At 41.4% G+C, this 12,108-nt stretch overlaps 1 protein-coding gene across 4 annotated transcripts in view; it reads right to left on the reverse strand.

The window, feature by feature from the left end:
• tbl1xr1a (TBL1X/Y related 1a) overlaps positions 1–12,108 on the reverse strand; it is a 60,834-nt gene that overhangs the window by 15,138 nt on the left and 33,588 nt on the right. The window contains exons 1-2 of one of the 4 annotated variants that reach the window (XM_075484980.1): positions 3,361–3,461; positions 2,692–2,830 (exon numbers count right to left, since the gene is read on the reverse strand). The exons of the other annotated variants lie outside the window; for them this stretch is intronic. The gene's annotated coding sequence lies outside the window, so the exon portion shown is untranslated. Of the gene's footprint in view, positions 1–2,691; positions 2,831–3,360; positions 3,462–12,108 lie in introns of those variants that run through there. 4 annotated transcript variants of the gene reach the window in all.

Genomic DNA, 12,108 nt, shown 5'->3' on the forward strand with positions numbered 1-12,108 from the left:
GGAACCACACACCCATTCAGAGAACCAAAGGTTCAGGAACCACACACCCATTCAGAGAACCAAAGGATCAGGAACCACACACCCATTCAGAGAACCAAAGGTTCAGGAACCACACACCCATTCAGAGAACCAAAGGTTCAGGAACCACACACCCATTCAGAGAACCAAAGGATCAGGAACCACACACCCATTCAGAGAACCAAAGTCTCAGGAACCACACACCCATTCAGAGAACCAAAGGATCAGGAACCACACACCCATTCAGAGAACCAAAGGTTCAGGAACCACACACCCATTCAGAGAACCAAAGGTTCAGGAACCACACACCCATTCAGAGAACCAAAGGATCAGGAACCACACACCCATTCAGAGAACCAAAGGATCAGGAACCACACACCCATTCAGAGAACCAAAGGATCAGGAACCACACACCCATTCAGAGAACCAAAGGATCAGGAACCACACACCCATTCAGAGAACCAAAGGTTCAGGAACCACACACCCATTCAGAGAACCAAAGGATCAGGAACCACACACCCATTCAGAGAACCAAAGGATCAGGAACCACACACCCATTCAGAGAACCAAAGGATCAGGAACCACACACCCATTCAGAGAACCAAAGGATCAGGAACCACACACCCATTCAGAGAACCAAAGGATCAGGAACCACACACCCATTCAGAGAACCAAAGGATCAGGAACCACACACCCATTCAGAGAACCAAAGGTTCAGGAACCACACACCCATTCAGAGAACCAAAGTCTCAGGAACCACACACCCATTCAGAGAACCAAAGGATCAGGAACCACACACCCATTCAGAGAACCAAAGGTTCAGGAACCACACACCCATTCAGAGAACCAAAGGTTCAGGAACCACACACCCATTCAGAGAACCAAAGGATCAGGAACCACACACCCATTCAGAGAACCAAAGGATCAGGAACCACACACCCATTCAGAGAACCAAAGGATCAGGAACCACACACCCATTCAGAGAACCAAAGGATCAGGAACCACACACCCATTCAGAGAACCAAAGGTTCAGGAACCACACACCCATTCAGAGAACCAAAGTCTCAGGAACCACACACCCATTCAGAGAACCAAAGGATCAGGAACCACACACCCATTCAGAGAACCAAAGGTTCAGGAACCACACACCCATTCAGAGAACCAAAGGTTCAGGAACCACACACCCATTCAGAGAACCAAAGGATCAGGAACCACACACCCATTCAGAGAACCAAAGGATCAGGAACCACACACCCATTCAGAGAACCAAAGGATCAGGAACCACACACCCATTCAGAGAACCAAAGGATCAGGAACCACACACCCATTCAGAGAACCAAAGGTTCAGGAACCACACACCCATTCAGAGAACCAAAGGATCAGGAACCACACACCCATTCAGAGAACCAAAGGATCAGGAACCACACACCCATTCAGAGAACCAAAGGATCAGGAACCACACACCCATTCAGAGAACCAAAGGATCAGGAACCACACACCCATTCAGAGAACCAAAGGATCAGGAACCACACACCCATTCAGAGAACCAAAGTCTCAGGAACCACACACCCATTCAGAGAACCAAAGGATCAGGAACCACACACCCATTCAGAGAACCAAAGGTTCAGGAACCACACACCCATTCAGAGAACCAAAGGTTCAGGAACCACACACCCATTCAGAGAACCAAAGTCTCAGGAACCACACACCCATTCAGAGAACCAAAGGATCAGGAACCACACACCCATTCAGAGAACCAAAGGATCAGGAACCACACACCCATTCAGAGAACCAAAGGATCAGGAACCACACACCCATTCAGAGAACCAAAGGATCAGGAACCACACACCCATTCAGAGAACCAAAGTCTCAGGAACCACACACCCATTCAGAGAACCAAAGGATCAGGAACCACACACCCATTCAGAGAACCAAAGGTTCAGGAACCACACACCCATTCAGAGAACCAAAGGTTCAGGAACCACACACCCATTCAGAGAACCAAAGTCTCAGGAACCACACACCCATTCAGAGAACCAAAGTCTGAGGATTGAGTTTGTGATGGAGAGTTGAAAAACAGTACAAACACCTGCCTCCTTTTTCACTTGATAGATTTACAAATGTTTATCAGACACAGTTGGGATCCACAGATATAAAGCCAGGACTGCCTGCTGGACCGTCTCCCAGTCCCGCCCACCGACGTGCTCACGCTGGAACCTCAGTAGGACACCGGCTATGAGAATGGAATCTACACCATTTAGCATTGTTGGCAACAATGTGAGTACAAAGCATGAAGATGACCCAAAGACTAATTATTTGCTATGTGCATTCACATCTGAGCAGCTTGCTTAGGTTAAAACAAGTTGTGTTTGATCCATTTGTGTGTTTCAGTTGAGCGGATCTTAGATCTGCCTGCACACCATATTTCCTCATGGGTTTGAGACCTAATTGATCTACTTGATGATTATTCTAATTGTTCCCTTTTGGCTAAGTGATAAGTTAACTCTATAATCACACAAAATGATGGTATTTCCTTATTTACTATATTAAGCTAACATGAAGATTACTAAAACTTTGATCATAACAGAATACAATTACACAAACATGAGACAATAAAGTGTTGTCTGCTTTCTTTCATTAAAACAGCAGCCAAGTCAACAGCTTTGGACACACCGTGCTCAGTGGCAGCAGCATCACCTTCACAGGAGGATACGGCTGCCATGACTCAGCTGTTTGTTGGATGTGTTCATAACCCAGGGGACACCAGAGGGAGAAGAGAGAACACTCATCTGTGCATGGACCTGATATGGATCTGTGAAGTTTTCAATGGACACAACAAGCAAATCATATTGAGGAGGCAGAAATCCGCCGACAGACAAAATAATGTCAGCCACATTGATAAAAAAAAATAAAATAAAATGAAGCATTCTCTGGAACGCTGCTACAGCCCAATGATGCCTTGCGGTTGCAAAAACACTACTTGAGCAGACCAATTATTGATTCATAACCTGGTGTCAGACTTCCAATTTAGAATGGTGCTACTGTACACACACACATTCACATTTCAGCTGTCTGCAACCGTGTCCATAGAATGCAGAGAACCCGGAACTATCAGTGGGAGAAGACTATTACGTGGCCACAAGCAAATTCTGTCAGCATCTTAATAACACATGGTCACAAGATACAGAAGCACACGATACTGGCTGAGCTCTGAACCTAACAGCTAACATTAGACAAGAAGGGGGGGGATCATCGGAAGGGTAGATAAATTAAATGTCAACATTATTATGAGAGCCACTGTGGTTGTGTCATTCAGCTATACCCAGTCCGAGCTGTACATACTGTTCAGTCAGCGATCACTTGGACCCTGTTGTTGCTCCCATGTGACAGCAGGACCACAGGTCTGCACACAGCGGGCTGCAGTTCCCTTCACCACGGCCCACTGCAGTGGCACTGTGGAGCCTCCAGCTGCAGCCAGGAGCCTCTTTGTTGGCAGTGTGAAAGAACAGAGGGGGATGGGCAAGGAGAAGGGAATCTCTGTCTCTGCATCCCACCCTTCCCCCCGCCCTCTCTCTGTGACAGCTGCCAGAGGCAAACTCGCCTGTGCAAGTAAAACTTGAATCAGGCCACAGCTCAACACAAGAGGGAGGATGGGAGACAGAGAGCCACAAATATCAATTCTACTAAAGAATCACAACAGAAGCAACATATGGTCATTGGCAAAGTTGGTGCTTTACACCTACATGATATCACTAAATATATATATTTGGCCACACAGAAAATAGAGCCCCAAGCGAGCGTTATTTAACACTGTGCAGGCTGAATAACACAAGCCCAACGTGCATGGAGCCAGCATTCTGTAGCTGGAGAACGTTCACTCCTGTGCCACCAAATGGGTCCAGGTGTCTTTCTGTTTTCTGTTGAAACAGGCACATGAGAACATACACACACATCTGACAATGATTGTGTTTCAGAGAATATGGTGAACGCTAAACTAAGTACTTGAACAGAAAGAAAGGAATTCTGGTATATAATGGATCTATATTTTATCATGTGCTCACACTATTACCATAACATAACAAATTTTAGCAGTACAACAAACATTGAAAAAAACTGCTTAGTTGGTAAATGAACAGGTTGCACAGCTGTGGATTTGATTTTTTTGACAATATTTCTTTTCAAAACGTTTATCAAAATGACGACAACAGAATATTTCAGTTAAATGACTCATTAAAGCATTTTTGTTTGAATGAATAAAATAGATCAATCTAACTATCATAAAGCAGCATGAGCATATTCAGCTGTGCTGTGCTGGATTCAACGCGTCGTCTCGCAGTTTGGAGAATGAGGGAAACTAAACAAACATGTTTTAGTTTTTTTCATTCCATGCTTCCTCAACCTCAAACAGATCGGGACATGGAACAGCTTTTATGCTAAACCTACCGTTTATCGTTCAAATAAGCTAGAGTTAAGGGTGTTATGTCATTCTGATTTTTCATATTTTTTAGGCTGCATTGGTTTCTGAAGGACATTTTTTAAAAAGCACTGATCTGACATTAAATGAAATGTTATATGTGTTGTATAATTCCCCCTCATGCTCAAAAATATAAATAAATAAACAAAAAGACAAATAGCCAAACAAACAAACTTAAATAATCTGCTCAATGATGCTGCTTCTGAAAGGTCAAAAAAGCAGAGTAGAATAAGAGCTTTTCTAAAAGGTAAAGGATAAAAGATAAACACAACACAAATAGTTGGCTTTGTTATTCTATTAGAAAGTAATGAAAATTAAATTGATATGAATACAGAACACACAGCAAATATTTACAATAAAACCACAGCCTGGGATCATAAAACAGCTCCGTTCTTAGACTGAAGCTAATATTGGCAACTCAATATTCTATCAATTATTTGATTGATTATCCAACAAATACATTTCCCTTATTAAAGGCCTCCTTACACTTAGCCTAACCTAATATAAAACACATTACATTGTACCCTCATGTCAACCAGTATCAGCAGTTAACATCCGTTGGCTTCCGTCCCGTCTCTGCTCTGAATTACTGTGTTTTAATCCAGCCGAACCTCCAATAAATCCTTATTTCCGTTTGTTCTATTAGACAGAGCAATGAGTCAGAATTAGGGGCTAAAAAAAATACCTCTAAAGAGCACAAGTTAACCAGCAGTGACATATTTTACAGATAAAAAAAACAGTCTGATGAAATCCCCCTGCATAACATCTGCATTTGGTGTTTCAGTGTACCTCCCGGGAGCATTAGTTCACACGCAGCTTACGGGCTGAAGGTGGTGTCCTGGGCCCACAGAGATGAGAGTAGGAAAAAGTGTGCTCACAGGACTGTTCTGGGGACACTTCAATGGAAGTTTTCCACATACTGTCCAAAACATTAAACACTAGTTAGCAATAAGAAAAATACAAAGCTGCAACGTGTCGGCTCAGCTTGTTGCTGACAAGTATAGACGGGAAGGTGGGGCAGGGGGTGGGGTCGTGTTGGGAATGAAGAGAGGAACATACAGCTTTATGCTGCAATGCTCACTGTAGACGGATTGAATCGAATCGTTTGTTTTCTTAGCAGGGCAATTTTTAGAAAAAATTTAAATGGCATGATATTTACTGAATTATTTTGGATTTTAATTCTCTAATCTTTCCTTTAATCTACTGTAATTACAATGAATTGAATTATGATTAGCTTGAAAGTGCCCTGAACTGACATTTGTTGTGATTAAGCAAGAAAAGAAAAGAAAAAGAAACTAACATAACTGACAAAAGAAACTAAACTGAATTGTGGGTAAACTGTGCTTGATTATATCAGCATGAACAGTACAGTCTGATTTAATATCTTGTTTCCAAGAATAAAAATTTTAAAAAGTCAATAAAGCTATACCCACATAGTCTACAGTTTTTACTTGTAAACTAGTAATAATGCTGTTTACATTCTAATTTATCCATTTTCTTTACCAGCTGCTTACATGAAAATGCTAACTTTAAAGAGTACCTCGTGTTGAACTCTGTTGAGCTCTCTGAACAGGATGTGCACACCGGGTGCTGCTTCTGAGATGATTAATCATTGAATCATGCAACTCATGTAGTTTTTACATTGGACAAACTGTACAGTATTTTGTCTTTCTTTGGTTTGGAAGGATCCCAATCATTAGATTCCCAATCATTTCTCATCTTCAATTTGTTTCTTGCCGTTTTCTCTGTTTTCCTTAATCACACCATCAAAACAAACCTGCTCCACATGTACTGAAGCATAATGTGTGGTAGTAATAGATATATGTGTGAAACATGGCGATCACTAAGCAGAAGGTAGTTGTGTAGCTTAAACAAAGCCTTGGAGCAAATGATTTGTTTTAGATTTTTTTAGGTAATTGAGTTGTTTGAGTTACTGTAATTGTTGGAGCATAAATCCCTAACACAACTCTTAACTACAGTGACAAATGAAAGCTTTTTAAGTCTCTAATGACTGAAGAAACAGGGAAGGTCCAGTGAATTAAATAGCTTGCATCACCCGTTTGCATTACCATTCATATGTCTGCAATACTTCTTCTTTTAACTTCCAACTAGTGTCAGCCTGTAACAATAATGTGCTCATGTTGTAGCCTGTATTTAAATGCAGCTGTTCTCTTCATTAACTATTCATATTTCTTTCAGTTATCACACAACTCAGTGACTCTGATATTGTGACTGAAATGGGGCCCGTTAAGATTATGCGTTAACCAGCAGTTGCTGATTTTATAAATGCAAATACAGACTAAATCAGTTTACTTTGACTGTATTTACGAGTTTAAAGGTCATTAGGAAAAGTAAATTCCTCTGGTGTTGTTCTTGGGACTCACCAACAGAACGCATGTGTAGTTTGTTTAGAAGGGCAATAGATTTGACCCCCGACCCACATCCTTCTTTTGTGGAAGAAAACAGTGACTATTTCACCAACCTGGGGAAAAAAAGTTGTAACAGAACAGGGAACATGGAGGCAGTGCTGCACTGTGTGCGAGTGGAGAAATGACCACACTGGCCCTCCTTTATAAAGGTAACACGTTATGTAAGGCAACATCAGTCTAGATTAATAGAAACATTGTTGTCTAATTTTATATCGGTTCTGAAATATCAATTTAAAAAAATATATTAACTGCTTAGACCAAAATGTTGGTTCGACATTGGCTGTCCTGACTTTACTACAACATTCTGAAAAACTAATTCTATCAAACGTATGCTCGATGGGGGAGGGGGGTAGGCTCTTCTATTCAATCTCACACCAGTATGTCTCCAAGCACTGTGTGTTGCTTCCAAATCTGCGTTAATAATATCCACCATTAAAGGCTGATTCTTACTCGGCGCAACCTCGCTCATACTAGCTGGTCGCAAATGGCGCAAACGGTCACGTGACCCAAAATTCCGCCACGCCCCCCGTCGCAAGCTAGAAAATCCTCGCGCGGCGCAAGGGCGCGCACACAACTTTTTTTCTGACTTCGCGTGCGCTCAACCGGAAACAGCTGACCAAGAAAAAGAAAAAATGAACACTGCAGAGACCGCGGTGACCGAGAGGATGCGCCTCTACAAACATCTGTACGACACGTCTATGAAGTTACACTGGGACAACGTTTGACAAAGTTTGTCTTGTTGCAAAGGACGAACAATCCACCTTCTCTTCTGTTTTTGCCGCAGCCGCTTAGCTCTGAGATACATATACAGTTCTACACCCAGAGTAAATTCATTCCGCATCAGATGTGCCAGCGTCTGCTGACGTGACACCACAGGTGGCATTGTGTATGCTTTCTTCGTATGCTTTTCAGCTTGTTTCCTCAACAGTGACGCCCGCTGGTCTGGAGAGAACTGCAAATGTGACGCATACTCGGCGCAAACTGCGCTTATGAGCTGAAGGAACTGTGAAGGGGCTGGCGCTTTCAATGACATCATTAATGGTTCTCGAGCCAGAACAGTTGCGCGTTTGCGCCGAGTATGAATCAGCCTTAAGGCTTCCCATTCTCTATGACACAAGCTGCTCTGATTTTACTCTGCAGCAGTGCAGAAGTGGGGCTCATCCTCATTTCAAGGCTCCGTCTGAGACCTGCAGGTTTGGGTTTATTTTCAGAGAGGAGCAGAAAGGAGTTCAGGCAGTGGGGGTCGGGATGATTTGGATTTGAGCAATGTTTAACTGTCTCACTCTAAAATATAAAAGTATCTTGACCAGTTAAAAATGGAACAATTAAACTTTTGTCGCACTCAGGAAAAATACAATGACACCATAGCTCACGACACGGTGGACTAACCTGTGGTTGTTCAAACTTAGGATGACCAACTTAAGAGTTATTAAATGTGCTATTCCTTTGCTTGGCCCCCAAGCTTTAAGCTTTAACAATGACCTTGTAAACAGAACTGTGGCTTTTTAATTGCTTAATCTTAATCTTTCCACTTATGAAGCCGTTGTTGCTGCTTGACTGTTGTTGGTGGAATTATTTAAGACCATAATGACTGCATCTCTTTTAATTTGATGTGAGGAGATTTGGATGGTTGCATTTTTTGTTTTGGCTAATCTGATTAGCATCAGCCATTTCTAAGTGTGACAAACAGTCGATATCGATACAGATCACAATATAAAACAAATCACTATTTTGTGAATTTTAAATGTTCCCTGCTACTCTTAATTGAGATTGGAAGATATCAGAAGGTTCATTGCTCCACATAATTTACAGTGCTCACTACTCTGTTTCGTGTCGGACCTCAAAAAACCAAAAGACCTCCACACCACCAAACTTTTCGGGTCCTTCTTATCAACATGTTATCCCTTACACCTTGGGCTGTGAGGGAGCACTCATTTTCTTTTTTTATTTTATACGGCTGCAGCAGCACAAACAAACACGCCACGACTAGCTGCTGGCCTGGATCTATTCCAGCCACATGATTGGTTCAGCGCGGCGCAACTCTTGTTGTCATTGGTTAGTCGTATTCGTAATGTAATCAATCGAAAAGTATATCAACCATCTTTCATATCTCTATTGAGGAAAAGTTATTACTCGATAGCTATCGTTATCCTTTTAACTGTAAGATTTACAATTTCTAGAAGTCAGCAAGTTTGGAATGATATTGTTGATCAAGAGAAGTTTGGACACACCTACCCAAAAGCTTGACTTTAACTGTGAAGACCAGTTTAGTAGCACTTCATTCCTAAATATAAAATCTGCAGCTTCACAGACTTGATGTTAAACATCTGAACTGTAAACCCATGTTTACAGTTCATGGTCCACAAAGTTTAAAGTTCATGGGTTTACCACTAAGCAGTCATTGTTCCCAGACTTGTAATATTGGACCATCAAATGCAGACCCGTCTGTATACCTGCAAGTATACCGTCGTCATGGTAATGGTGCAAACACACTGGACAAAGTCTATAGCAGCATCCAAAAAGGCTATAGAGCACACCCCCCTACCATATCTGGGTCTGTCAGATCACATGTCCATGTTGGTGATTCCTGCATACACCCTCATCAGGACAAGACTGTGAAAACATGACTGAGGGGTGCATTACATCAGCTGCAGGACTCTTTCCAATACACAGACCTGCAGGAGCATTCTCCATCGGTGCTGTTCTACCATAACTTCTGCGTCAACAACATCATTATGGACAAATGTCTCCGGGTGTAGCAGATGGTAGCATGTAGGTCCTGCCAGCTAACCTCACTTGATGAGCAGTTAAACCTGCTCTGAAAAACAGCACGTTAGAAAGGGGCCACTGAATCAGAAGTGGTTATCTCACAGCGAGCTGTCGTGCTGGCTTAGATTAGAAGCCCTTGTCTAAGTCAGAACACCAATCACTTTAAGAATCTCTTTAGAAGGTCAAGTCTCACGCACGTATCTGGAGCAAGTCATGGTCACAGCCTGGTTGGAATTCCTGTAATAGAACTGTACACAGCTACAGTTGGAGAAGTAGACTAAACTAGACAATTAGAGAACCAGAGAATTAGAACTTTAGAGTTAGAAATTACAACAACAGTTAGATATTTCCATATATTAGGTCATCAATATAGAGAAACAAATGTAGAGTGCCTTATCATAATGAATTAGGAAAACACAAATCAAGTGAGTTTAAGATAGTAAAACGTAATACACTCTTTTTGAAAATTGTTGAATACATTCCCTAAAAGGTAAGTAGCACACATTTAAGTTAAACTGGTATGAACAAATATTATGAATACATTATTTGCAGTATATGTAGAAAATAGCATGAAGATACAAAAAAGTGAATCAATGTTCTGAGACAAAAATGACAGATCCACCTATGAGTTCAATCCCCCGGCCACAGTTTAACAGAAAGAGAAAGCAAGCTGAGACCTGTTGAGAAGCAACTGCATCTCAAAGAGCATCCTGAGTAGCTCAACCAATAGCTCGACAGGGATTCATTCAAAGAATTGACAGCAGGCCAACAGAAGCCAGTCTAAGTTAGCAGGTTTGCTGTGGGAAGTGAGCCTCTTCAGGTGTGTGAGAGAAGTATAATCACTTTGCAGCGGTAACAAAAAGCTGCATTCATGAGCTGCTTCAGATAAGCTCAGTACGAGGCAGACTGAGCAAACTGCCATGAAGCATTTCCATAAGGACTCAGAATGGGCCCCAGCTGAGCTTCCCAGACAAGTCAGAGTTCTAACTGACATTTCATATGCGCCAGAAAATACTGAGAAGATATAAACTGGTTGAGAACAAAACAAATAGAAATGTGTAGTTAGAGCATTCGACTGATTCCAATCATTAATGTCTTCAGGATTTTTTGGATGGGTTAGAAATTCAGACTTGAGGACACAGCAGAATGTATTTCTAAGGTGACCCCAATCCTAACACTATTATGTTGTAAAAAAAATTAAAAAAAATAGAGGCATTTGTTTAACTGGCCAACTGTCAATACAACCTGTCTTTATTCAGAGAGTTGATGAGAGATGCTGCAACATCAACAGGAGCCTGGTGACTTGCAGAGAGAGTGAGAGAAAGTGCACAAAGGTCAAGCTCAACTTTATTTATATAGTACATTTATAACATCTGCAGTTGCCCAAAGTGCTGGTGTTGTTGTAGCATGTCTGACTAATATAATGGAGCCATGTGATTGAAACCTTTAAAAACAACAGAATCTTAACGTGGATCCGAAAACTAACAGGAAGCCAGTGAAGAGCAGCTAGAAATACCATCCCGTCGTCTCCTCCCAGATAACATGAGCATCTGCGTTATGAGCCAGCTGAAGGTGACATTAGGTGACCACTGATCAAAATCATTGCAATAGTCCAACACAATGAGCCAATGGATGACTTTCTCCAAGACTTTTCTGAGCAGCCCCAAATGAAAAAAAAACACAACACTTTTAACCACTGAGCTGATCGGCTGTTTTAGTTTAAAAGAGTGGTCAATAATTACTCCAGGATTTTTTACCGTGAAAAGAAGACAGTGGACCAAGAACGCTTAACAGCATCATTTAGTATATCAGAATGACCAAATATAATCATTATGATTTATAAAGTTCAACACCATCCAAGCTTCTTAATCCTTTCGGCCCGCGGCTCTTCCATCCTTATGCTGCGGCTCCGTGTGGCTTGGGAAAATAAATCAAGAAGTATCCAATTGAAGTGTATTTTATTTGTATTAGTTCGTTTTTTTATTGTAGTTCTAAATTGGAAGATTATTGTGATCTTGAAATCTTAAAATAAAATTATATTCTACTATTTTTCGTCGCTCAAGATATGCGTCACACTCACCGAAAGCCGGTATATGCTGTGCAAAACGCTGTGCATTTATGGAGACTTTCAACCCCAGGTAGGCCATGTATGGAGAAATGTAAGAAAAGATAAATATCTGAAGAAAATAGAACATTTAATGATGCCTGGGCAGATTCATTTGCATTTACCTCTGAGGAGTGGCTTACCAATATGCCTAATTAGTGGTGAGAAACAGACCTTCAACTCGTCGTATTTTCTTTTATTATTATTTTTTAGTTCAAAATGTGTTCATTACATAAATAAAATTCCCTTTTCTCTGTAACACTTCATGGATTTTGTAAGCAACACACTATAGTTTAGGGTTGTGGCGATGGACG

The sequence above is a fragment of the Odontesthes bonariensis genome, chromosome 15 (assembly GCF_027942865.1).
Source record: "Odontesthes bonariensis isolate fOdoBon6 chromosome 15, fOdoBon6.hap1, whole genome shotgun sequence".
Lineage (NCBI taxonomy): Eukaryota > Metazoa > Chordata > Actinopteri > Atheriniformes > Atherinopsidae > Odontesthes > Odontesthes bonariensis.